The sequence below is a fragment of the Mustelus asterias genome, chromosome 7 (assembly GCF_964213995.1).
Source record: "Mustelus asterias chromosome 7, sMusAst1.hap1.1, whole genome shotgun sequence".
NCBI lineage: Eukaryota > Metazoa > Chordata > Chondrichthyes > Carcharhiniformes > Triakidae > Mustelus > Mustelus asterias.
The window spans coordinates 125785279-125812944 of NC_135807.1; the positions used below are offsets into that span (position 1 = coordinate 125785279).

The window sequence follows — 27666 nt, forward strand, 5'->3', positions numbered from 1 at the left end:
CCAGTGAAAGAGGTCAGCAACAATAAAACTAGCGGCGAGAATTTGTGGTCGGGAGCCCACACAGAATCCTGGCTCCGTCCAGTCCCCTCCCCAATTCTCAGTAACTAAACCCCATAAATGGACAGTGTTCCCATCCTGAACTGGCCACCAACCCCCCACCCCCCCTCCCAGGGCAGAGCCCCCACCGGAGTGAGGGTGGGGGTGGTTCATGGGAAAAGCTGGAGACAGCCGAGACAGAGAGGATTGGCCGATTCTCCTGCCCGTCACTGTGAGCGGCTGAGATTGTTTGTCCGAGTCGGGTCACGTCCACTCTCCTCCGCCCACTGTATTAAAGCAGAGAAATAATCCTGCTGTAATCTGGAGACTGTCTGCCCCTAGTTTTCTTCCGAAGTGAGTTTGGAGACTCCCGTATATTAAAAGCCACAGTCAGGTCCCGCCTCCCAACTCACATGCTGACAGCAGTGGTGTCAATAATAGTGCAGTGAGTAACTGGCGGCTGCTGAGTGCTGGTCAGTGGTAAAGGAAAAGTGTTCAACCTCAGCAGTGACCGTGTCCACGTGTCTCTCGCTGTCAGCCTCCCAAACACCCAAAACCTCAAGTCACCAATGGAGCTTGCTGCCGGCTGCTCCATCAAAGCTGCCGCAAAGGCCTTTGCTCAACCAAAATTCCTGACATGTAGCCTCTATTACACCTCCAGCCTGCTACACAAGCCATTGCTGGACGGTGGCACAGTGGTTAGCACTGCTGCGTCACAGCGCCGGAGACCCGGGTCCAATACCCAGCTTGGGTCACTGTCTGTGTGGAGTCTGCACGTTCTCCCCGTGTCTGTGTGGGTTTCTTCCGGGTCCTCCAGTTTCCCCTCTGTCTGAAAGACGTGCTGGTTAGGGTGCGTTGGGCCGTGCCAAATTCTCCCTCAGTGTACCCGAACAGGCGCCGGAGTGTGGCAACTAGGGGATTTTCACAGTAACTTCATTGCAGTGTTAATATAAGCCGACTTGTGACACTAATAAATAATGATAAACATTGCCATACAGACTTCCCAAACTCAAAATGTGACAGAAGATAAAGTTTTTAAAGTTTATTTATTAGTGTCACAAGTAGGCATACATTAACACTGCAACCCGAACCCCTCCTCCTCAGAGGAGCCCACCTGCTACCCCCTCCCCAAAAAAAACCGGAGTCCGACTCAGCAACAAACACAAAACCTCCCCAGCCAGGAAACCCTCAAAAAAACTCTCCAACACACGCACACATAGATACGGGTGGCACGGTAGCACAGTGGTTAGCACTGCTGCTTCACAGCTCCAGGGACCTGGGTTCGATTCCTGGTTTGGGTCACTGTCTGTGTAGAGTTTGCACGTTCTCCCCGTGTCTGTGTGGGTTTCCTCCGGGTGCTCCGGTTTCCTCCCACAGTCCAAAGATGTGTGGGTTAGGTTGATTGGCTGTGCTAAAATTGCCCCTTAGTGTCTTGAGATGCGTAGATTAGAGGGATTAGCGGGTAAATATGTAGGGATATGGGGGTAGGGTCTGGGTGGGACTGTGGTCGGTGTAGACTCGATGGGCCGAATGGCCTCTTTCTACACTGTAGGGTTTCTATGATACCACCTTGACATCCACCCCAACCCCCAGAAAAACATAAACCCCAACCTAACAGCCCCCTCTCCCTAACACAGACCACTCAACAACCACCTCCCCCAACCACCTAAAATACAGCAAAACCAGACCATCACTCTGTTTTCCTCTTCTCCCCATCCCCACAACTCCCCCCCAACCCCACCCACACGAGGGTACCCCCTATTCACAACCCCACAAAGAAAAAACTAACAGGAGTAATAATATATTAAAGAAAGGAAAAGAGGCACAGGAGACAAGAAGACAACAAGCCAAAATATAAGGCCAAGGCATCACAGGGGTTGGGAATCAGATCCGGGTCCCTGGCGCTGTGAGGCAGCAGTGCTAACCACTGTGCTACTGTCCAGCAATGGTTTGTGGAGCAGGGATCACAGAGATGTAATAGAGGCTACATGTCAGGAATTCGGTTTAGCAAAGGTCGTTATGGCAACAAGGGTTGGATGTGAGCCAAAAGAAAAGTGGCAGAGCACGAAGAAAGGGGACATGTCCTCTCTCTCTGTCCGACCTCAAAAACCTAACCCTAACCCTCCCTCAAGAAACTGCTGATGTTGGAAATCTGAAATAAAGGACAGAAAATGCTGGGAATACTCGGTAGGGCGGAGGAGGAAGAAACAGATTGAACACTCCGAGTGGAATAGGTCTCCTCTACGGACTAGCTGTTGGGACAGGGAACATGACTCTGGCTTCCGGGGTAGGGGGTGGGGGGAGAGGAAGGCGGGATCAGGCTATTGAGTTGGATGATCAGCCATGACCATACTGAATGGCAGAGCAGGCTCCAAGGGTTGAAGGGCCTCCTCCTGCTCCGACTTTCTATGATTGCCAGAGGCAACATTTCAGAAGGTGTGGAGTATTTTGTGGAATGGGAACTTTTGCCGGCCGCTCACAATCCCAGACAACAGGACGCTGGCTGTTTGGGGCCTGGGACAGTGACACAGACAGCAAGGTCCGAGGGGGTCGGGCGCTGAGGGAGGTGGCGGACGTCAATGTGAAGAGCAGAGGGAAATGCAATCACTCTGCTCATTTCCAACGAGGGAGGGTCTACCCAGACTTCACTCGAGGCAGCCCGGTACGAGAAAAGCTCACCAAACTCCACAGGAGAAACTGGGATGCGGTTGAGCAAAGGGCAGCCCAGACATTTTGCTAACTTTCTGCCTCACAAATACAGGCAAAAATTTGATTTATTATTGTCACATGTATTAGTATACAGTGAAAAGTATTGTTTCTTGCGCGCTGAACAGACAAAGCATACCGTTCATAGAGAAGGAAAGGAGAGAGTGCAGAATGTAGTGTCGCAGTCATAGCTAGGGTGTGGAGAAAGATCAACTTAATGCGAGATAGGTTCATTCAAAATTCAAAGGACGACACTGTAGTATCAGCATGCTGAGCTGTCCCCCGGGAACCCCCGTGTACAACCTCAGGCTAAAGGGACGATCCTTTAAAACAGAGATGAGGAGGCATTTCTTCAGCCAGAGAGTGGTGAATCTGTGGAACTCTTTGCCACAGAAGGCTGTGGAGGCCAGGTCATTGAGTGTCTTTAAGACAGAGATAGATAGGTTCTTGATTAGTAAGGGGTTATGAGGAAAAGGCAGGAGAATGGGGATGAGAAAAATATCAACCTTGATGGAATGGCGGAGCAGACTCGATGGGCTGAGTGAAATCATAGAAATCATAGAAACCCTACAGTACAGAAAGAGGCCATTCGGCCCATCGAGTCTGCACCGACCACAATCCCACCCAGGCCCCACCCCCATATTCCTACATATTTAACCCGCTAATCCCTCTAATCTACACATCCCAGGACACTAAGGGGCAATTTTAGCATATCCAATCAACCTAACCCGCACATCTTTGGACTGTGGGAGGAAACCGGAGCACCTGGAGGAAACTCACGCAGACACGAGGAGAATGTGCAAACTCCACACAGACAGTGACCCAAGCCGGGAATCGAACCCAGGTCTCTGGAGCTGTGAAGCAGCAGTGCTAACCACTGTGCTACCGTGCCGCCCAATTGTGGCCTAATTCTGCTCCTATGTCTTATGGTCTTAAGACGTACGAGTACAAAGTTCCCCTAAATCCAGTCACAGTGAGCGGGCGAGAAAGAGGGGAAGCTACTCTGCACTGAAATTGTGGAATATAGCATCAATGTGCTCAAATATAAGATCATTCAAGCCAGTTTAACTCAGCAGTATGAGTTTGTGCACCTTCTGCATTCAGACCAACTCCCCATGGAGCAGAAATCCATTTAAATGGCTTCATTCAGGCGGTGCAGTTTCTAATTGTGCCCAGGGTGTCTCTCCTGCCCAGTCTGAGCATTCACTCAAATGTACTTTGCTCGGCAAACACCCCCTCCGAGAGACGTCTGCTTATCTGAGACCACAGGACGGGTTAAGATTAGCATTTTGTACACAAAAGCATTCTGGAAACCTCGTCAGTTAAGCTCGGCCACTGTACTTGTGCCACTTGCCTGCTTTCCAAAGTGATTAGTGGATGTTCTGAAGGCTGGGAGATGATAACATGAAAGGGGCTGGGTGGGAGCGGATCTGAGCACTGCAGCTGACTCAGGAGTCGCTGCTCCTGATATCGAGTGGAATGTACCAGCTGGGCTAAACTCACGCAGTAACGGTTCCTGGCATCACACAACAAATAGCTTCAAAAGGAAGGGTGGAAATCTTCCCAGCTTCATGTAAACCACAACTCCCGCTCTCAGCTACACTCCAGCTGGGAGTCCCTACACTGGGTGCAAACCGTGCCTGGCCTGATTTACTCTGCTCTGTGCTGCATCTAAACATCATGCCCAGAGCAATCTTCATCCCCAATGTGCTGTACTACCATACGCAACACCCTATTCAGATGTCTGACCATCTCCAGTGTTAACGAGCAGAGGGGGGAAGGAATTAACCCACCACTCCTCAAACTGACCCAAAACTGGTCTGAACCCTCTGCCTTATACACTTCCCCCCTTAAACACCTTCCTTCACACAACCGCAGGGGTCCACTGAAGACACTTGAGTGCACTTGAGAGGTGAGTGAGTGAGTGCACTTGAAAATGAGTGAGTGTGAATGCAGGTGAGTGAGTTTGAGTGAGTGTAGCGAGTGTGAGTGAGTGAGTGAAAGTGAATGGGGTGAGTGAGAGTGTGAATGAGTGCAAGTGAAAGTGAGTGAGTGTAAGTGAATAGGGAGAGTGAGAGTGTGAGTGAGTGAAAGTGAGTGTAAGTGAGCGAGTGAAAGTGAATAGGGCGAGTGAGAGTGTGAGCGAGTGAAAGTGAGTGAGTGTAAGTGAGCGAGTGAAAGTGAATAGGGCGAGTGAGAGTGTGAGTGAGTGAAAGTGTGTGTAGGTGAGCGAGTGAAAGCGAGTAGGGCGAGCGAGAGTGTGAGTGAGTGAAAGTGAAAGTGAGTGAATGCGAGTGAGTGTAAGTTGCGAGTGAGTGTAAGTGAGCGAGTGAAAGTGAGTAGGGCGAGTGAGTGAGTGCAAACCAGCAGTAAAGGTCCTGGTATGACAGCAGGTTTGTGCTGAGATACCTGAGCCCAGCTAAGCGAGTGTTGGCCGTGGCTCAGTTGCCAGCACTCGAGCTTCTGAGTCACAAGATTCCAGGTTCAAGTCCCACTCCCGAGCTCGAGTACAAAGAAAATCAAAACTGACTCTCGAGCACGCTACTGAGGGAATGCAGCACTACCAGAGATGCTGTCTTTTGGATGAGACATTAAACTGGGGCCACATCTGGCCTGCCAGGCACTATTGCGAGGAAAAGTACCACGCCTAGTGTCTTGGCCAATATGTACCCATCGTGACTACAACAGATGATTTGGTCATTCACACATTGCTGTTTGTGGGAGCTTGCTGTGTACAAATTATCTGCTGCCTTATGACAGTGGGTACATTTCAAAAAGTATTCCATTGATTGTAACGCAGCTTTCCAACATCTGATGGCCACGGAAAGCGCGACATAAACATGATTATTCTTTCTTTCCTTAGCTAGCTTCAGAAACCTCAGTTTGAGGGTACAAGGGAGTTTCTGCATTAGGTCACAATCAGTTGAGGCTTCCTTGAGGGACACGCATGCAGGTGAGGTGAAAATGGGGCAACTTTGGCGCATGAGCATCACAGTATCCCTACAGTGCAGAAGGAGGCTATTCGGCCCATTGAGTCTGCACCGACAACAATCCCACATAGGGCCAATTCCCATTACCCCACTTATCCTCCTGACACTAAGGGGCAATTTAGCATGGCCAATCAACCTAACCTGAACATCTTTGGACTGTGGGAGGAAACCGGAGCACCCGGAGGAAACCCACACAGACACGGGGAGAATGTGCAGACTCCGCACCGACAGTGACCCAAGCCGGGAATTGAACCCAGGTCCCTGGCGCTGTGAGGCAGCAGTGCTAACCACTGTGCCACAAGGAACGGGATCACATTACGGATTAGCTCAGAGAAGGGAGGTAAACAATCAGGCCAGGGCACGCTTCATTTGCAATTCACATCAGTCTGGTGGGAACTGGATCTCACAAAACAAGTAGCTGGATGCCAGCACAGAAGGATCACCCTGACCTCGCTGCCACTGGCTCAGAATCCAGTAACGCAAGCAGGTTCCCACTTGATAAAGATCTCGTAGACGGGGCACAGAAATCTTGGCTGAAGTTGGACCCTCGCGACAAGAGGTCAGATCGCCTCAAAACCCGATGCTATCTCAACACAACCCACCCAAGTCACAGGTCCAATGTGAACCAGACACACCTTGTCAGCTGCTTTACAGAGTCACAAAGTTGTGTTTTTATAAAAACAATGCAGATTCCAGTGACGGAACGGGTGCTGAATGCATTCCACTTTTTCTGAAATTCTCAGTTGCAAAATGCCAGTTATACATGACATCCTTAGTGCGTTAAAATTCTTTTTGCAATCAATAAATGGCCTTGCGTGCATTCTGGCCTCACGAACATTCAGCCCACATCGCTACGCTCACAGGTATTAGCTCAGATCTCGATTTCAAAATTCTCGGGCTGAATTTTCCGTGCCCTGTGGCAAGCAGTGGCGAGAGAGCTGGGAATATCGGGAAGGCTTCAGGAGGTTGTCAGTGTCTCCCTGCCATCATGACCAGCAAGCAAAACCTCACCCCCAGGCAGCCAATGGGGGCAATTAACTGCTTAGTGAAGGACCATTTTACTCACCAGCACGCAGGCAGGCCGCCGGGTAAATCCTCCCAGTGGGCTCCTGAGGTGGCAATGGGGCAAACAACAAAAGGTGCCACCCCCCCCCCCCCCCAATCACTAGGGTCTCCCTGAGGAACCCTCTGCTTTGTGGAGCAGCCCCAGTGATGGCCCCCATTAGCAGTGGTGCTGCTGAGGCAACTCCGAGGGAGTTGGGGCATCAGTGCCAACTGGAGAGGGGCCCAGGCCTTTGAATTGTCTGCCCAGTAAAATGAGCCTCCCACCCTCCCAAACCACAAATCCCACTGGAGTGGGGCAGCTCCCACTTTCATTCCCAATGGCGGGACTTGATGACTGCTGGAATAAGTCAACTCATCTTTGTTCTCAGACCCTCCATCTCCCACCATTGCTGCACCCCTCTCCATCCCTGTAACCTCCTCCAGCCCTTCCTCATATCAGCATTGCTCTAACTCAGATCTCCTGACAAGTCTGACATTACTTCACTCTATCCTTGGCTGTACCTCCAGGTACCAAAGCTTCACTCTTTTCTCCCGCTATTTAAGACTCAAAATCTAGCCCTTCTGAAGACCTTTTTGGCCGCCTGTTCTAATATCTCCTTATGTAACTCTGTGTCAAATTACGTTTGTGAACATCCCTCTTAAAGCACCTTGGGTTTTATGACATTAAAGGTGCTGTGTGAATGCACCTTGCTGCTATTGACAAAGCTGCTGTTGTCAACAAAAATAGCCAACCAGTATTTTATTTATTATTGCCACAAGCAGGTTTACATTAACACTGCAATGAAGTTACTGTGAAAGTCCCCTAGTCGCCACACTCCGGCACGGTGGCACAATGGTTAGCAGTGCTGCCTCACAGCACCAGGGACCTGGGTTCAATTCCCGGCTCGGGTCACTGTCTGTGTGGAGTTTGCACGTTCTCCCCGTGTCTGCGTGGGTTTCCTCTGGGTGCTCCAGTTTCCTCCCACAATCTGAAAGATGTGCTGGTTAGGTGCATTGGCCATGCTAAATTCTCCTTCAGTGTACCCGAACAGGCGCCGGAGTGCGGCGACTAGGGGATTTTCACAGTAACTTCATTGCAGTGTTAATGTAAGCCTACTTGTGACACTAATAAATAAACACAACAAACATTCCTACCTAGCTTTGCCATTTAATCTCTCCGATGCCTGTTTGGGAACACTGAGGGAGAATTTAGCACGGTCATTTACTCATTGTGTTTTAGTCATTGTGTTTTGATGTCGACTTCCCTGCAAAAAAATAAACCAGCTCCAATGTCATTTTGATCTTGAGCAAACCTCTCAACATGTGACACTGGGCTGCTTCCTGCCAACACCTCATTGAGGTAAACTGGGGAGGGGTGTTTATTGGGAGGCACAAGTTGCCATCACGTGTTACACGCCATCACCTTGAGGTAAAATCACCCCCAGAGTTTTCAATCAATTAAAAGTTGCCTACACTACATGTTACAGCTAGAATAAGGCCTGGATTTATGGCTCTGTATTCACACTGATAGCACCTCCTCTCACACCCCCATGCCAACATAAACAATGTAAGAAGTCTGACACCACCAGGTTAGACTTCTTACTGTGTTTACCCCAGTCCAACGCCGGCATCTCCACAACATAAACAATCACAGGTTGTAGCCTTGCTGCTACGGTTATTCATGAGATTCCTCAAATCTGTCGCAAACCAGTGACAGACAATGAGATTACTCCGGCTTCCACACCACTGTCTGGACACGCTGGGATGTTGTTTGAACAGAAGGTGCTAATAGACCATCTCAAACTGCCACAGTCTAAATGCTTGGTGCCGTGTGGGCTACTCCACAGATTGGTGCGCTGTCCTCAGCTTGGGAGTAGTGGGGGGCACCCGAGTTAGCCTCATTGACTCTGGGCTGGAGAATTAATATAGTCCGGGCACATGATACCTTGTATTAGCCATCCGCAGATGGTTCCCCTACAGAGAACAGGGTGGAGCTCAGTTATGCACTCAAACAGGCCATTCAGCCCAAATGATCCACATGGTGTTTGCCCTCCAAGCAAGTTCCTTATTACAATTGAATCAGGCAGCATCTCAACGGCTGTGATGCCTTCTGTGGTCAAATTGCTCACCAGTCCTTAATGTCGAGGATGACTATTTATTCAGGGAGCCACCCCTATGATCTTTGACACAGTTGACAACTGTGGGAGAGATGGGAAGGGATAAAAAAATGAACGTGATTGAAATATATGGGGGGGGTTTCCTCAAAGGAGAATCTAGAATTCGAGGGTCTCTTAAGGTGTCATCCGTTTAGGACGGAGATGAGGAACATCCCTTTTTCTCAAAGGGCCGTGTGTCTCTGGAACTCTCTTCCTCAAAAGGCAGAGGAAGCAGAACCCTTGACTATTTTTAAGGCAGAGCTGGATAGATTCTTGATGAGTAAGAGGATGAAAGGTTATTGTAGGGTCAGCAGGAATGTGAAGTTGAGGTTACAGTCAGATCAGCCATGATTTTATTGAATGGCGGAGTAGGCAGGAGGGGCTGAGTGGCCTTACTCCTGCTCCTAATCTATATGTTTGTATGAACCAGAGGGAGGGAACAATGCCTGGAATCAACAGCTCCAAGCTCAACGTAGAGAGTTGTGAAGTTTGTATTTGCAAAGGGTCCAAGTGGACACATTGTCTTAATCTTAACAGAGCACCTGGTTGGCATGGTAACAACAAAAGCCAAGAGAGAGAGCAATCTACAAACTCCGGTTCACCTTAGAATCATAGAATCCGACAGTGCAGAAGGAGGCCATTCGGCCCATCGAGCCTGCACTGACCACAATCCCACCCAGGCCCTACTCCTGTATCCCCACATATTTACCCTAGCTATTCCCCCTGACACTAAGGGTCAATTTCTCACGGCCAATCCACCTAACCCACACATCTTCGGACTGTAGGAGGAAACCGGAGCACCCGGAGGAAACCCATGCGGACACGGGGAGAACGTGTAGACTCCACACAGACAGTCAAGATAAACTGCATCCTGCCTCAAGAAGTGGTGAGGAAATGACATGCCAGTGAGCCCAGCAAAACCTTCATCTTGATGATCTGACTTTTGAAGAAAGCATGAGGAATTTCAGGCATTTCAAAATATTAATCTAAACTGCATCAAGCCGGGAATCAAACCCGGATTCCTGGCGCTGTGAGGCAGCAGTGCTAACCACTGTGCCACCGTGCCGCCCACCTTCTTTGCGTTTGCAGCCAAAGCTAACTCAAAATTTTCTGGATTCTGACCGCAGAGAATGCAGAAGTCCAGGACCAACAACCGTACGAGAGCGGAAACATTGCATCCTGCTCCCCGTTCTGCCTCAATGGCCCGCGCCGCATCTCTCTCACTGCTCATATTCTCCGAGAAAACATCTTCTGAAGAGAGGAGATTGAAAGAGAGTGAGAATTAGAGAGGAAGGAGGGACAAATTAAAAAAGGAGAAAATGCGAGAAGGAGAGAGAGATCGAGCAAGAGAAATGAGAAAGAGAAAAAAGGAGGGGAAATAGAGAGAGTGAAGGGAGGAAAGGAAGGGAACAAGAAGAGGGGGAGTAAGAAAACTAGTGAGAGAACGAGGGAAAATGGGAGTATGAGTCAGACTTTCCAGAATTTGCTGCCTATAGGTGTGCTGGAAGTGGAGACAAAGTAAAGTTTATTTCATTAGTCGCAAGTAAGGCTTACATTAACACTGCAATGAAGTTACTGTGAAATTTCCCTAGTCGCCACAGTCTGGCATCTGTTTGAGTCAATGCACCCAACCAGCACGTCTTTCAGACTGTGGGAGGAAACCAGAGCACCTGGAGGAAACCCATGCAGACACGGGGAGAATGTGCAAACTCCACACAGACAGTGACCCAAGCCGGGAATCGAATCCAGGCCCCTGGAGCTGTGAGGCAGCAGTGCTAACCACTGTACTACCGTGCCGCCCCACAGTCCATGATTTCAAAAGGAAAATGTAAAGTTTATTAAAGTTTATTTATTATTATTGTCACAAGTAGGCTTACATTCACACTGTAATGAAGTTACTGTGAAAATCCCCGATTGGATAGGAACTTGAAGGAAATCAAGTGGTAGGGCTACGGGGATAGAGCGGATGTTTAGACTGCTATACGGGCAGCCAGAGAGGCCCCCTGTGTGATCATGACTCTCTGGAACTCTTATAGGGGATGAAGGAGGAAAATGATGAGGATCTCTGTGTTTCTAGTTTGTGTCTAACATATGGGGATATTCACAATATTGCACAATCGCAATGTGGGCCATTCACAGTGACGTGCCCCAGCTCCAACAGGTGGGCATCCCTGCACTAACCCATTCTGCCACACGACCGGAATGTCGGAGAGAGGGCAGCAGTGGTATTGTCACTGGACTAGTAATCCAACAGCCTGGGGTAATGCTCTGGGGTCAAAAACAGAAACTTCCGGAAAATCTCCACAGCTCTGAAAGCACATCTGGAAAGAGAATGGAGCCAACGTTTGGAGTCTGGATGACCCTTTGTCAGGGCACCTGGGGACCAAGGTTCGAATCCCACCATGGCAGACTATGAAACCATTGCAGATTGTTGTAAAAAAAAACCTCATCTGGTTCACCAATGTCCTTTAGGGAAGGAAATCTGCCGTCCTTAACTGGTCTGGCCTACATGTGACACCAGATCCACAGCAGTGTGGTTGACTCTTAACTGCCCCCTGAAATGGTGTGGCGAGCCACTCAGTTCAAGGGGCAACTAGGGATGGGCAACAAATGGTGACTTTGCCAGTGATGCCATGGAAGAATAGCTCAAAAGATTTTCTCTGTCAAACAAAGGGAAAACACTTCCTCCAAGACCAACCACCAGGTCAGAGTACAACAGAGAGTTGTGTGAGATCCACCCAAGGCCCAACTATTATTTAATGACAGGTGGAGGGTGTGTATGGCGACACATGCATCAGTACTGATAACCAACAAATACGTTGGCAGTTGAACTATCATAATATTGCTGGGCTGCGTGCATGAAATTGTGAAAAAGATACCAAGGTTCCTCTCATTTCAATGTCACAATGAAATGATAACATTATATATTGTTACCGTAGTGAATATACGATTGAAAGTCCAATTATAACATAAAAACATAGAAATGGATAACTTGGGACAGCACGGTGGCACAATGGTTGGCACTGCTGCCTCACAGCACCAAGAACCCGGGTTCGATTCCCGGCTTGAGTCACCGGGAGTCTGCACCTTCTCCCCGTGTCTGCATGGGTTTCCTCCGGGTGCTCTGGTTTCCTCCCATAGTCCGAAAAACGTGCTGGTTAGGTGCATTGACCATGCTAAATTCTCCCTCAGTGTACCCGAACAGGCGCTGGAGTGTGGCAACGAGGGAACTTTCACACTAACTTCATTGCAGTGTTAATGTAAGTCTACTTGTGACATTAATAAATAAACTTTAAACTTAACAATTTTGTTTTTTTTTAAGAAAAGACCTCATGGCCAATGGGTGGATTTTGCTATTTTATACTTTGCATAATTGCTCTGGATATAAACAATTTGTCTGCGGTCTTTAATGAACTGAAGGGCACTAAATAACGTGATTCTGCATCTTACAAAGATGGCAGTGACCATGGAACAGTAAGAAGTCTCACAACACCAGGTTAAAGTCCAATAGGTTTATTTGGTAGCACGAGCTTTCGGAGCGCTGCTCCTTCATCAGCTTGTGTTTCGAAAGCTTGTGCTACCAAATAAACCTGTTGGACTTTAACCTGGTGCTGTGAGACTTCTTACTGGGCCCACCCCAGTTCAATGCCGGCATCTCCACATTGTGATCATGGCGATATTGCTGAAAAACATGGTCTCATCAACAGTTGCGTAACAAGTTTAGCCAGTGAGCAGCTAAGTCAAGCTGTGCCTGTCTTTGAGCTGGAGTGGCCGATCTGATCTGATACACTACAGTAGTGTGGATTAGAGAGAAGGTCAAGTCGGCCTGAAATCCCAGACCCAGGATCCCGCACATGGACATCAGGTGATAAAGGATTGGTTTTGTCTGCGACAGACTCAAAGCCAAATATTACCCATTGCCTCACTCATAAGTGTCCGTTTGGATTAGTTGGTGGCACTCTCACCTCTGCATCTGAAGACTGTGCACTCAAAGCTCACTCCAAAGGGCTTGAGAGCCTACGATCCAGGTTGATGCTTCAGTGCAGTACTTGAGGGGATGCTGCACTGTCACTAATGCCCTCTGAAAGACTCCAGACTGCCCGTTATGGCGAATGTGGAAGATCCTCTTACACACTGTGAGGAAGAGCCGGCATCTTGTCTGGTCTACTTTCCTCAAGCGTCGCACCGAAGCCAGATGAAAGAGTGATCCATCTCATTGCCTTGTGTGGAATCTTGCTGTGCCTGCCTGCGCAGCACCATTGACTGCTCTTCAAAGTAGTTCAAATGACCTGCCCCTGCATATGTGCTCCTTTCAATGCCTGCCAGACGGGGAGAGAGAGAAAATTGGAGAGAAATGAATCAAATGAAAAAGGCCATTTGTCAAGGCAAGACATGAAAGTAGAATTGGCACCACAAATATTAACTCCTTCCGGTCTTGGCTAGTTGAGGAAATAGTGCTTTCAGCAGCACTGTGCAACATCAAAGCTGGCCTGAAGCAGCGGGGTGAGCAGTCAAATCCTCGTGCTGTTTTTTACCCAATGCTCCGAGCCACTCAAGGACACCAACCCAAAATCTGGGGAGCAGGCTACACCTCTGTTCTGTCTTAGCTAGGAGAAGCACGTAAAATCATAGAATCCTACAGTGCAGAAAGGGAGTCCATTTGGCCCATCGAGTCTGCACCAACCACAACCCCACCCAGGCCCTAACCCCATGTATTTACCCGAGCTAGCCCGCCTGACACTAAGGGACAATTTAGCATGGCCAATCCACCTAACCCGCACATCTGGACCTACTGTGTCAGAAATGAATAGTTAACAACCAAATTTAAAAAGAGGCATCAGAATCCGAAACAGAAATGTCCCCCAAATCAATAAGGCTCACAATGGACCTTCCCCCACCTCTTCAACTGTGTAGAATGCTGAGAAATATCTACTCATTTTGGAGTCCCCTTTAACTCCTTATTTCATTACATTGCTTCAAAACATTCTCAAATGGTAAGAGCCTTTTTTTTTCCTCAGAGGTATTTCCTAAGACAAATAACTCCTGAGTTTTGAATTACGTTTCATGTTTTCTACATTTAAATTGGACACGACCTCTCTTGGTGAATACACTGCTGTACGCTTAAGTCAAAGTGACAGCTTAATAACTCTGCACACAGGAGCACAGTCGTTCGGATTGATTCTGTGTAATTGCTTAAATAGGATAACCTACTTATCCGGCGTTAATATGATACGGGCTTCTGCACCCTGCTCGCACTGTCTGGCAACATTAACACGACAAGGCTTGCGCATTATCGATTTAGACAGAGCATCGAGCTCAGGGTGACGTCAGCTTACCTGCGACCAGAAAAGAAAATGGCGGGCCCCAACATCAAGCCCCTGCAGCACTGTGCTCCTGCCTCTGGTAACCGTGACAGGGTTGGTGCTTATTTGGACGGCAAAACCACTTCTGGAACTGGAGCTCTGACCCTTCCTCTTCAGTGTCAGCTCTGCAACATAAATGGGGTACGTCAGTGAGAATTGAGGTTGAAAGGCCATGCCCTCGCTCTGCAGGATTTATCCCATACACATTAACGTTCCTTCGGGGGGGGCGGGAAGAGGAGAGAATTTTTATTTTATTCAGCATCATTCACACAAGTTTGGGACACACCAGAATTGCAGTCACTCAGAAGACTCATTGTTACATCATAGAATAGAGGAATGATAGAATCCTGGACATTCAGCCTATTGAGCCAGTACCGACTCTGCGACTGAGCATCCCACCCTGGCCCTATCCACGTAACCCCACGCATTTATGCCGCTAATCCCCCTACCTACACATCTTGGGGCACCAAGGGACAATTTCGCATGGCCAATCCATCTAATCTGCTCATCTTTGGACTGTGGGAGGAAACCGGAGCACCTGGAGGAAATCTACGCAGATACAGGGAGAACATGCAGACTCCACACGGACAGTTACCCGAGGCCGGAATCGAACCCAGGTCCTTGGCGCTGTGAGGCAGCAGTGCTAATCACTGTGCCACCCAAACTATAAACAAACCCGGAAGCCAATTAGTACACAGGATACTGGGAGAACTCCCTGCTCTTTTTAAACAGATAAGGACGTAAATGAGAGCAGGAGTAGGTATATTATCCATTTGGCATGTCAGCTACGACTCTCACCAACGTTTACAGATGCACCATAGAAAGCATTCTTTCTGGTTGTATCACGGCTTGGTATGGGCTCCTGCTCTGCCCAAGACCGCAAGAAACTACAAAAGGTCATGAACGTAGCTCAATCCATCTCACAAACCAGCCTCCCATCCATTGACTCCGTCTACACTTCCCACTGCCTCGGCAAAGTAGCCAGCATAATTAAGGACCCCACGCACCCCAGACATGCTCTCTTCCACCTTCTTCCGTCGGGAAAAAGATACAAAAATCTGAGGTCATGTACCAACCGACTCAAGAACAGCTTCTTTGCCCTGCTGCTGTCAGACTTTTGAATGGACTTGCCTTGCATTAAGTTGATCTTTCTCTACACCCTAGCTATGACTGTAACACTGCATTCTGCACTCTCAGAGCGCGCAAGAAACAATACTTTTCATTGTATGTTAATACATGTGACAATAATAAAGCAAATCAAATCAAAAAATATCATGACTGGTTTTTGACTTTACTTCCCTGACCATTCCCAAATCCTGTGCATCCATGAGACACCAAAAATCTTAAATATATTCAAAGACGGATCAACCACAATGCTTTGGGTTAGCAAATTCCAGACTTATACCTCTTTTAAGTGAAGGAATTTCTCACTTCAGTCCTATTGACTCCTTAGCCCGAGACAGATTGTGCCCCCATGTTCTAAACTCCCTAACCAGGGACAACCACCTCTCAGTGCCTACCCTGTCAAGCCCCTTCAGAATTTTGTATGGTTGAAAGACATTGCCCCTCATCCTGCTAAATGAGGGCATGGTAGGCCCAATTTACTCAGCCTCTCACCCCACGTTGGGGTTCATCCTGGGCAGGCAAACGGGATCTCAGTTTAATGCCTCATCTGAAACGGTGGCATTTCTGACAATGTGGCACTCCCTCGGTACTCCACCCAAGTGTCTGCTGAGATCGTGCGCTCAAACCAAAGGATGTTCGGTTCGGACCACTGGCCGCCCTGACTCAGAGATGGTAAAGCCACCTGGGATAGCTTTCCTTCTCAGCTAAACGCATCATTCGGTCAGCCCTGCCAAACGTGACTCATTGGATGGAATTTTACGATCTCTTTACGCCCGTTTTGCGGCGGGAAAATGTCATAACATCGGGCGTAAAGCAGCTAGCGCGAATGGCGCCGGTTTTCACACGTGTCGCGATTTCACGACACACGGATTTCTGGCGCGGTCAACCTCTCGCCGGGAATGGGCGAGGGGCCGATTGACTTATTTAAATTTATTCTAATATTCATTTCAATGTGTTTCGCCAGCCCGGCGCTCAATCCTCCGGCCTCGCTTGCCTTTACGGCCTCGCCGGGTGAGGGAGGGGGGAGACAAAGGGAAAGGGAGGGGGGAGACAGAGGGAAAGGGGTGGGTGGGAGAGACAGTAGGGAATAAGTCAGAGAAAGAGAGAGTGGGAAAGGAAAGAGTTTCAGAGAAACAGTTAAAATTGAGGAGTGCTCGGCTTGTTTGAGTGATTTAGTGTTACCTCATGTGAATTTATATAGTATTTCCATTACATTCCATGTTTATTTGATTTCGCACATTAGTCCAGCTAGGAATGCACAGTGCTATACACAGGGTACAGGTACAGCCTTTCAACTGGTACACTGGTTTTACAGGGCAAGAAATGCCTGAAGGAACCAAACTCCAGGTTTAACATTGATTCCAATGGGAACCCATGATTCACATAAAGTTGTTTCACTTAAAGTCGTGATTTTCAGGAACACAACCACACTAAGTGAGGACACGCGGTACGCACAAGAGCTGGAAGGCTGAGCTACACAACACTGCCTGTTTGATCATCCATCAGTAGAATGGGTGAATGGAATTCAATCAACTTCAAGTAAATCTAATCGCACAACTGTACCCACCACAAAACGGGAGTGCTACGAATTGTGTGTGCCCCCACAAGCCAAAGCAGAAAGGTCCAAACTCCCGAACAGTCTGGTTTTATTTTGACTTATTGGTGAGCATGACTCACTTCTTACCAAGTTTACACGTTTGTATTGCAAGTGGATCCGACACATCCAATCCGTGGGACAACGCGCTAAACTAATAGCTCGGATTTGCATAAATCTTCTCCTAGCTGCTTGCTAATTTCCCAAACCAGACACCCAAAAGCTGCCACAGTTTTATGAATATTAACCGCAATCATTTCTCATGGAACAAATTCAAATGCCTTGTGCCGTGACTCACTGGAATTCAAACTATTTGCCAGAGGGACGTGGCTTTAATTCTGCGTAACAGAATCTTTTAAATCAAGAGCCATGGGCTAAAAACACACCCTGGTAACCCGAGCAGCCTATTCCCCACTCCTATTTGATCGATGCCCAACTCGCCAGAGAGCATTACGTACCATGGATTTTGGCACATTCGAAGCCCCAGAAAAAATTCCTCCAAAACTGCACCGGAATACCGAGTATAAAGGTGAACCACCGGCAACGGTGCGGGTAGTCTACATTTGAAAGATTTTAAAAGTTTATTTATGTATGTCACAAGTAGGCTTACATTAACACTGCAATGAAGTTACTGTGAAAATCCCCTAGTCGCCACACTCCGGCACCTGTTCGGGTATACAGAGGGAGAATTTAGCACGGCCAAAGCACCCTAACCAGCACATCTTTCAGACTGTGGGAGGAAACCGGAGCACCCGGAGGAAAACCACGCAGACACGGGGAGAACGTGCAGACTCCGCACAGACAGTGACCCAAGCCGGGAATTGAACCCAGGTCCCTGGCGCTGCAAGGCTGTAGTGCTAACCACTGTGTCACCGGTCAGCACCCGATGCAAAGCATGTTTTAGAGGAAGAGTCTTGAACACCCATGCATCTTTCCAATGCAACCCATGTTGTCAGCTTGAGCCCAGTTATAAGGCATCAGTAAGTAAATTATCCACTTGTGGGATGAAATATCGAGACTGAACTAATCTGAGTGTGGCACTGTCATGACTGAGAAACGGTGGGGGACAGGGCTTGATTTACATACCAGGTATACCCATTAACATGATTTCTGGGGCTGGAAAAATGAGGCCTGCTTTACATACCTCACGCATCACAATATACAGTCTGATGGAACTATAACTCTCCCGGATGTTGGCAACTTTCTGGTACTTTCCTTAAGTGGGCATTCTTCAAATGTGAGGCGAGTTAGTCAGTCCCAGCTATAACACTGCTGCATTAAGTGGCAACACGGTAGCACAGTGGTTAGCACTGTTGCCGCACAGTGCCAGGGATCCAGGTTCAATTCCCGGCTCGGGTCACTGTCTGTGCGGAGTCCGCACGTTGTCCCCGTGTCTGCATGGGTTTCCTCCGGGTGCTCCGGTTTCCTCCCACAGTCCGAAAGACGTGCTGGTTAGGTGCATTGGCCGTGCTAAATTCTCCCTCAGTGTACCCAAACAGGTGCCGGAGTGTGGCGACTAGAGAATTTTCACAATAACTTTGTTGCAGTGTTAAGGTAAGCCTATTTGTGGCATTAATTAAACTTTAACAGAGTGCCAGCTTAAGCCCACTGCCGAATCTTCAAGTGGGAGGCCAATCATCCCACCATGCCTGTGCTGGCCCTTTGGAAAAAAAACTATCCAATACCCTTCACTCTCCTCCTCCTCTCCTCATCCCCCCCCCCCCCATTAAGTTTAAAGTTATTTATTGGTGTCACGAGTAGGCTCACATTAACACAGCAATGAAGTTACTGTGAAAGTCCCCGAGTCGCCACACTCCGACACCTGTTCGGGTACACTGAGGAAGAGTTTAGCATGGCCACTGCACTTAACCTGCACGTCTTTCAGACTGTGGGAGGAAACCGGAACACCCGGAGGAAACCCGCGCAGACACGGGGAGAATGTGCAGACTTTGCACAGACAGTGACCTGAGGCTGGAGACAAACCCGGGTCCCTGGTGCTGTGAGGCAGCAGTGCCAGCCACTGTGCCACCGAGCCGCCCTTTAGGCTGTTCCCTTTTTGAAAGATGGAAGACTTATGTTTATGTGGTGTTTTTCACTATCACTGGATGCCTCTTAGCGCTTTACGGCCAATGAAGTACTTTTTACATGTAGTCATTGCTGTAACATAGGAAACACAGCAGCCCATTGGTACCCGCACAGCAAGCTCCCATGAGCAGCAATGAGTTAATGATCAGATGGGTCTGATTCTTGTGATGTCGACTGACACTTCTAAATAATACCCCAGGGTCTTCTACATCCAATCAGCCAAGACAGGTGGGGCCTCAGTTTTAACATCTCCCCTGACAGTGCAGTGCTCCCTTGGTGCTGCACTGGCACGTCCACCTTGGTCACCTTGGAAGCATGCAACCCGATTGGTAATCCACATGATGATCAGAATTTGGAGCATGTTAGCACACGGGCAGCTGAGGTGAATAATGGAGCTTCCACTTAAGTGGGAAAGCTGGATCAGAGGAGGACACAGAAAGGAACAAAGGGATATGGTGATAGGGCCGGTTGAAGACCAAATGGGCCGAACGGCCCACGTGCAGCAAATTTAATTCTCTTTTGCAGGATTACTGTAGAAGCTGTTTCCACCACTCTTTCAAGAAGCCTAATCCTCTTCTGGAACCACGGTGGCACAGTGGTTAGCACTGCTGCCTCACAACACCAGAGAGTGTTCAATTCCCGGCTTGGGTCACTGTCTGTGTGGAGTCCGCACATTCTCCCCAGTCTGCGTGGGTTTCCTCCGGATGCCCTGGTTTCCTCCCACAGTCCGAAAGACATGTTGGTTAGGTGGATTGGCTGTGCTAAATTCTCCCTCAGCGTACCTGAACAGGCGCCGTAGTATGGTGACTCGGGGATTTTCACAGTAACTTCATTGTTAATGTAAGCCTACAGGGACATCAATAAATAAACTTAAATACGCTGCACAGCAATCAGGCACTTTGCCAATGCCATTTCCCTTCAAGCTTTGACCCTCTTTCTGCTACAGTACAATACAATAGAGTGCAGCCGTAGTGTGCCACCCACGGCCCGCCTGTGGTTGCCCAGGGGACACAGAGTGAAGCTACGACCTCGCACTTGTAGACAATGAAGCAGTTTTCACTTGTTCGCCCAGGACAGCTGTGTCAATGGAGGCTGCCCACGCATCGCTGTCCCTGCAGCTTATTGACAGCGGGCAGACTCCACAATGTGGAGCATAAAGCTGCTAAGCTTGCAACAGCAGGGTTGAACCCACAAGTGTTTGCGCTGCTGTGAGGACATCGCATCTATCTATCTACCCTTCAAGATCTTTACTTTCTTCAGCGCGCCAGCCAAGTGCGAAAGATGAATCTGCTGTGGCCCATTACAGACTGCCGCAGCCGCTTCAGTCACTGTGAATCGATGTGTGAAAGTAACAGAGACACATCGCCACTTGGGTTAGCGCTAGTTCCCAATGCGGCAAACTTGCAATCCTGCTGGACTTGAAGGAACTACGTTGCCGAGTGAGAAGTGCTGTATGGGAGGTAAGATAGCTTGTTGCCTACTCAGCTTGGAACTGGCTACAAAGCAGTGGCACTTCTTGCTATCTGTATTGTGCTATTATTAAAGATAGTCAAAGACCCATCGCCAACATGAACATTCTTATCAAGACAGAGGTAAATCCATGCATTCTACCTGGCAGCAGCCAGAGAGATTCGGCCTGCTCATCTAGGCCAAGCAATGATTCATTTGTAGTGGTGTGGATTAAATGGGCAGCATGATGGCATAGTGGTTAGCACTGCTGCCTGATAGTGCCAGGGACCCAGGTTCGATTCCCGGCTTGGGTCACCGTCTGTGTGGAGTTTATACGTTCTCCCCGTGTCTGCGTGGGTTTCCTCCGGGTGCTCCGGTTTCCTCCCACAATCCAAAGATGTGCAGGTTAGGTGCATTGGCCATGCTAAATTCTCCCTCAGTGTACCCGAACAGGTTTTTAAAAAAAGATTTGTGTCACAAGTTGGCTTACATTAACACTGCAATGAAGTTATTGTGAAAATCCCCTCGTTGCCACACTCCGGCACCTGTTCGGGTACACCGAGGGAGAATTTAGCATGGCCAATGCACCTTACCAGCATGTCTTTCGGACTGTGGGAGGAAACCAGAGCACCCGGAGGAAACTCACCCAGACACGGGGAGAATGGGCAGACTCCGCATAGACAGTGACCCAAGCCGGGAATCAAACCTGGGTCCATGTCACTGTGAGGCAGCAGTGCTAACCACGACACCACCATGCTGCCCCTACAGGCGCTGTAGTGAGGCGACTAGGGGATTTTCACAGTAATTTCATTACAATATTAATGTAAGCCTTCTTGTGGCACTAATAAATAAATTTAAGCTTACTAATTAGATCAACAATACCTCGTTACTGAGTGGAAGGGGCAGAAAAAATTCGGCAACAAATGTCACAACATTTGGCAAAGTACCTTGTCCTATCTGTGGGACATTGTTGTGGAGTCGCTCTATTTCTGCACTCACCTGTTCTTCCTCCAGTCTGGAATCAACTGGAGTGGTCAGCAACACGAGACTCACTCAAGTGTTTATCTCTGAACTTTTGGTTATTTCATCGTCAGGAGTGTTGGAATGAGTGAGCGTTGTAACCTAAAAGTGCTCGGTAGAGCAAGTGTTAACATGGGACTGCAGAATAACACCACTCACAGTATGGTGCATAGAGTCACACGGTAATAGTGCAGTCTTGAGAGAACACTCTGGAAGTAGCACCACGCATGACAGCAACCTGGGTCTGTAGAGAGTTAAGGGACTCCCAATAAAAGGTTCATATCTAAATAAGTCTTGAGCTAAGGCGGCACGGTAGCACAGTGGTTAGCACTGCTGCTTCACAGCTCCAGGGACCTGGGTTCGATTCCCGGCTTGGGTCACTGTCTGTGTGGAGTTTGCACATTCTCCTCGTGTCTGCGTGGGTTTCCTCCGGGTGCTCCGGTTTCCTCCCACACTCCAAAGATATGCGGGTTAGGTTGATTGGCCATGCTAAAATTGCCCCTTAAGTGTCCTGAGATGTGTAGGTTAGAGGGATTAGTGGGTAAAATATGTAGGGATATGGGGGTAGGGCCTGGGTGGGATTGTGGTCGGTGCAGACTTGATGGGCCGAATGGCCTCTTTCTGTACTGTAGGGTTTCTATGATCTCATCACTGAGGCATCTACAAAAAACACATTACAACAAGGAGGAGGAATTCATTAACTGCAATGCAATAGTATCCTTTACTGTAATCATTTCCACTCCACTGTTTTCAGTTTCTTCCAGTTTTCCCTTCAAAGTGTCTTTCCAAGCTCTAAGATTTGGAATTCTTATATAGAGGCTTAGCATGAGGCGGGGAGGTTTTTTAAACATTTGTGGGATGTGGGCATCACTTATTGCCCATCCCTAATTGCCCTTGAACCGAGTGGCTAGCTAGGCTGTTTCAGAAGGCAATTTTATGAATCAACCACATTGCTGTGGTTGGAGTCACATGTAGGCCAGACCTGATAAGGACGGCAGATTTCCTGCCCTGAAAGACATTAGTGAACCAGGTGGTTTCTTTCCAACAACCGACAATGGCTTTGTGGTCGCTATTCGACTTTTAATTCCAGATTTTTACTGAATTCAAATTTCACCATCTGCTGTGGTGGGATTCGAACCCAGGTCCCCAGAGCATTACCCTGGGTATCTGGATTACTAGTCCAGTGACAATATCACTACACCACCTCCCCGAGCAGGTGTGAGGATATGCAGAAGGGCTTCAATTGTCCCATTTATACCTGCACACTGACAGAAATGTGTCCTATTCCGCGCCCCCCCCCCCCCCCCCCCTCCCCTCCCCTCACCAACACCTGCCTAGCCGGCCACAAGTTCCTTCAGCAGAGTACCGAGTGTGGCAATAAACTTTCCTTTCCTCAGGTTTGTCTTATTCCTTTTAAAACTGGCAGCATCATCTTCAAAGGATCTAAAACAGCTCTCACCGGTTCAAACAACTCAAACCACAACTCTCAAACCTCCCTCTCATGTTGATGTCATCACCTCAGATCTTGACACCTTGTTCTTATTCGCGACCGTATGCAAGATCTGATTTCCTGGCTTCTTCCAGCAGCAAGGCCACCTCGACAAATTCACAACTAGCTGTGCTCTGTAATGGTGATGTACTCTGTCTCCGTGCCCTCCACTATCACCCCGCACAGTGACCAACACTATGGACCGTGCTATTCCCCCTCCCAGTGTCCAAGCCACAGGTTCCTCTCTGACCTGTCCAAATGCTGCAATCCATCAATGGCTTTCCTTCCCAAAGCACAGCTGCCCTTGGAGACTCCAGCCAATGTGTACTTGAGTGAGAGCGTGAGAGAGGGGAGAGAGAGGGGGGAGGGGGGAGAGAGAGCACAGAGAGAGATCCTGAGAGAGTGAGGGAGATAGACAGAGAGACACACAAAAAGAGAGGGAGAGAGAGTGAGTCATGGGGTAGAGAAGAGAGACAGACAGAGAGAGAAAGAGAGAGAGAGAGACCCGATGAGAGTGAGAGCTAGAAAGACCGAGAGAGAGAAATTCCAAGAGAGAAAGGGAGAGAAACCCCGAAAGAGTGAGGACGATGGAGTGGGTAGGGAAGAGAGAGAGATTGAAACCGAAAGGGAGAGAGTGAGACCAAGAGAGAGTGAAAGAAAGACCAATAGAGAGAAAGGCAGGCAGAAAGAGAGCGACTGAGTGGAGAGAGAAGGTCCAAGAGACTCCGAGAGAGAGTGAGAAAGACAGAAAGGGCAGGGAGACCAAGAGGGAGAGAGAGAGAGAGAGACTGAGAGGGAGAGAGAGAGAAAGACAGAGAAAGAGTGAAAAAGAGAGACCCCCGAGGGAAATAGAGTGAGAGAGAGAGACAGAGAGAGGATAGGGAAGAAAGAGAAAGACAGAAAGAGAGAAGGACAGAGAGAGAGAGAGAAGGACAGAGAGAGAGAGAGAGAAGGACAGAGAGAGAGAGAGAAGGACAGAGAGAGAGAGAGAAGGACAGAGAGAGAGAGAGAAGGACAGAGAGAGAGAGAGAAGGACAGAGAGAGAGAGAGAAGGACAGAGAGAGAGAGAGAAGGACAGAGAGAGAGAGAGAGAGAGAGAGAAGGACAGAGAGAGAGAGAGAGGACCCCAAGGGAGGGAGAGACAGAGAGAGACACAGAGAGAGAGAAACAGAGAGACTGAGACCGCAGGGGAGAGGAGCAGTTAATCCATGTCAAAGTCGATTCAGCTCATGTTAAGTTGCCTCTATCTGGAGTTACAGTCAAAGGTTTCCACTGATTTGGAACCAAACCAAGCCCTGATTTTGTTCATTGTCGACAGGATTGCTGCCCCACACTGCCCGATTCCAGCGGCTGAACCAGAGTGAACACTTTTCAAAAAACAAGTTTGTGTACAGATAGGGACTGGCTGTTTCACACCTACAGGCGCATGTTTCCACTGATGTATTCTCACTGTTATTTCAGGACTAGCAGGAGGCGAATGATCTCCATTAGAAAGTCAGGCTGTCTTTTTCACTAAGGGGTGGGTTGAGTTACTGGAATTTTTTGCTCTTATAAAGAGTTTCGCTCTAATCAGTACTTACTATAAAGTTGTTTTGTTGTAGCGTATTGTATCTAAGCTGCTGTCAACAGTTTCCATAAAGCACTGTACTACACACATCCTGTATGCAAAGTGCTGTTCTGAGGGGCAAAGACATTTGTCATTTTGAACTTATCCACAACACTTTAGTCATTGGGCAGCATTCTGGGTAAATATCCACTACATTCAGTGGAGTTGATATTATATTGCTACCAATGTTACCTTGGGTGCGCTTTTGCAGTTACGATTGCTGTCTCAGGTGATCTTGTATCAGGGCTTATTACAGTAGATCTTCAATAAAGCCTCCCTTACGAGATTTGCCTTAACCAAAACGTGACTTGACACTTCATTTTATTAATTTGTCACAAGTAGGCTTACGTTAACACTGCAATGAAGTTACTGTGAAAATCCCCTAGTCGCCACACTCCGGCGCCTGTTCGGGTACACCGAGGGAGAATTTAACATGGTCAATGCACCCAACCAGCACATCTTTTGGACTGTGGGAGGAAACTGGAGCACCCGGAGGAAACCCACGCAGACACGGGGAGAACGTGCAGACTCCGCACAGACAGTGACCCAAGCTGGGAATCTTCAATCAGCTGGCATGCTATTGAGTTAGATATCTTAATGTAACTCAGAGTAGCTCCCTGCTCAGTATCAACCTTTGCCACTCCTCTGACAGTTCTGTAAAATTCACGATTATTAAGATGTTACGGAGCGCATGAAACGTATTTCATCAAATCACAAAAAAGGTGAACAAAAACATCATTGTAAAGACGGCAGGTTAATCCCGGTCGGATGGGGGACTGTCCTGAAACTACCTGGATCAACCAGCGCAAAGAATCAGAGTCACATGCTCAATAACTCAACTCCCTCCAGTCATGTCAAAGAGGCAGAGCGACGACTGAAGGCCAGCTGTGCCACAACTGGAAATTACTATTTGTTCTGAAACCTGAGCTGACTTGATGTTGCAAGTCTTAAAGATCGCACTGATCAACTCCGATCACGATTCAGAGATACACCTCCAGCTCGGGGTGAGGTGGTGGGGGGGAGCCAGCTGTGCGAGGACAGCTGTTCCTATCTGGTAGGCTCAACTGGGGGAAGTACCCACCCCCTCTAGTGTTGTAAAGATGGATGGAACAATAGAAAAAACAATAGCTGCCTGAGCAAGGGAAAACTGCACATCTCCCACACGTTCATAGAAACATAGAAGCAGGAGTAGGCCATTCGGCCCTTCGAGCCTGCTCCGCCATTCATTTTGATCATGGCTGATCATCAAATTCAATACCCTGATCCCTCCTTCCTCCCATATCCCTTGATCCCTTTAGCCCCGGGAGCTATATTTACTTTCTCCTGGAAATCACACAAATGTTTTGGCTCTAATACATTCCGTGGAAGTGAATTCCACGCATTCACCACCCTCTAGGTGAATAAATTGCTCCTCACTTTGGTTCTAAAAGGTTGACCCCTTATCCTCAAACTATGACCTCCCTAGTTCTGGTCTCCCCCCCCACCATTGGGGACATTCTTTCTGATGGCGCAAATCTTCCCCTTCAGTTGGGGAGGGAGGTCAGTGCATCCAGGCGTTTGGGGTTTGACCGCGGATAGCTAAGAATTTCCTTGGAGCTCTTAAACTCTGCTGGATTGCCGTGGAAACTCAGCCCCACAACTTGCACCCAAGTTCCTGTGGCAGACTGGGGTGTGGATCCAAGGGAATTCCTGGCCTGTGCGTTGTTGGTCGCAATTGTTCGTCATCTGCCTCACCAAAGCAGTACAGCACATGGCCGATCTTTGAGCGGACTGCATCCCGACCAACCAGCACCGCCGGCTGGTTCGATTGTCCGATGGGAAATGTTGTTTGGTCACATGAGATGGATTCGAACCCAAGAGTACGGCAGGACACGTTGGAAAGATTCAAAGAGGAATGACTCCAGGGATGCCGCTGGAAGCTGGACTGGCAGACCTTGGCGAGCTGGTGCCAGGAAGGTGCAGAACGTTGGATAGGGAAAAGTGGACAAGGGGAGGAAAAGATGTGGTGGTTGCGGGGGGAGGTTTCCAGTTGACATGTGGGACCCAGAAAGAAGGCAACCCCCTTTCACTAGTCACAACCTGTCAGGCTGGTATGCACTTACGGAGTCCGTATCCTCCCATCCCCACCCTATTCATGTATTCATCTACTTGCCCCTTAAATACCGCTATCGTACCTGCTCCCACCACCTCCCCGGGCAGCGCGTTCCAGACATTCACCACCCTCTCTGTAAAAAAATTTGCCATACACATCTCCTTTAAAGTTTTTGCCACGCACTTTAAACCTATGTCCCCTAGTGCTCGACTTTTCTATCCCAGGAAAGAGCAAAGACGATCCACTCTGTCCATGCCACTCATAATCTTGTAAACCTCTATCAGGTCGCCCCTCAACCTCCGTCGTTCCAGTGAGAACGAACCGAGTTTATCCAACCTCTCCTCATAGCTAATACCCTCCAGACCAGGCAACATCCTGGTAAACCTCTTCTGTACCCTCTCCAGCCTGCACATTAACGGGCAGCGGGAGAGGCCTGTGCCCAAAGTTGTGCGGTGAGATGGTACCCCTTTCAGTGGGCACTGGTTTCTCCCTTCAAGGGCCTCAAACAGGTCACAAGATGGCAGGCTTTACAAGTCTCCCCCATCCGTCGCTCATGATGGGGGTGCAAGTGGGCAGGCACACCCTTGATGGCACACGCGCCATGTGTCCGCCCACCCACTTCCCTGCCCATGGTGAGCTGCAAAAATCCAGTCTATAGCATCTTTAAAAAAAAAAGGAAATCATAACATCCCCACAGTTCAGAAGGAGGCCATTCAGCCCATCGAGTCTGCACCGACTCTCTGGCAGAGTATTGTAGTCACCCTATCCCCGTAACCCCACACATTTACCATGGCTAATCCATCTAACCGACAGATCATGGGACATCAAGGGGCAGTTTAGCATGGCCAATCCACATAACCCGCACATCTTTGGACTGTGGGAGGACACCAGAGCACCCGGAGGAAACCCAC

At 48.7% G+C, this 27666-nt stretch overlaps 1 long non-coding RNA gene across 2 annotated transcripts in view; it reads right to left on the reverse strand.

Moving 5' to 3' along the window:
* LOC144495932 (uncharacterized) overlaps positions 1–27666 on the reverse strand; it is a 189813-nt gene that overhangs the window by 9059 nt on the left and 153088 nt on the right. For both annotated transcript variants that reach the window (XR_013498358.1, XR_013498359.1), the window contains exons 5-6: positions 14269–14420; positions 12898–13251 (exon numbers count right to left, since the gene is read on the reverse strand). This is a non-coding gene — a long non-coding RNA (uncharacterized LOC144495932). The remainder of the gene's footprint in view (positions 1–12897; positions 13252–14268; positions 14421–27666) is intronic.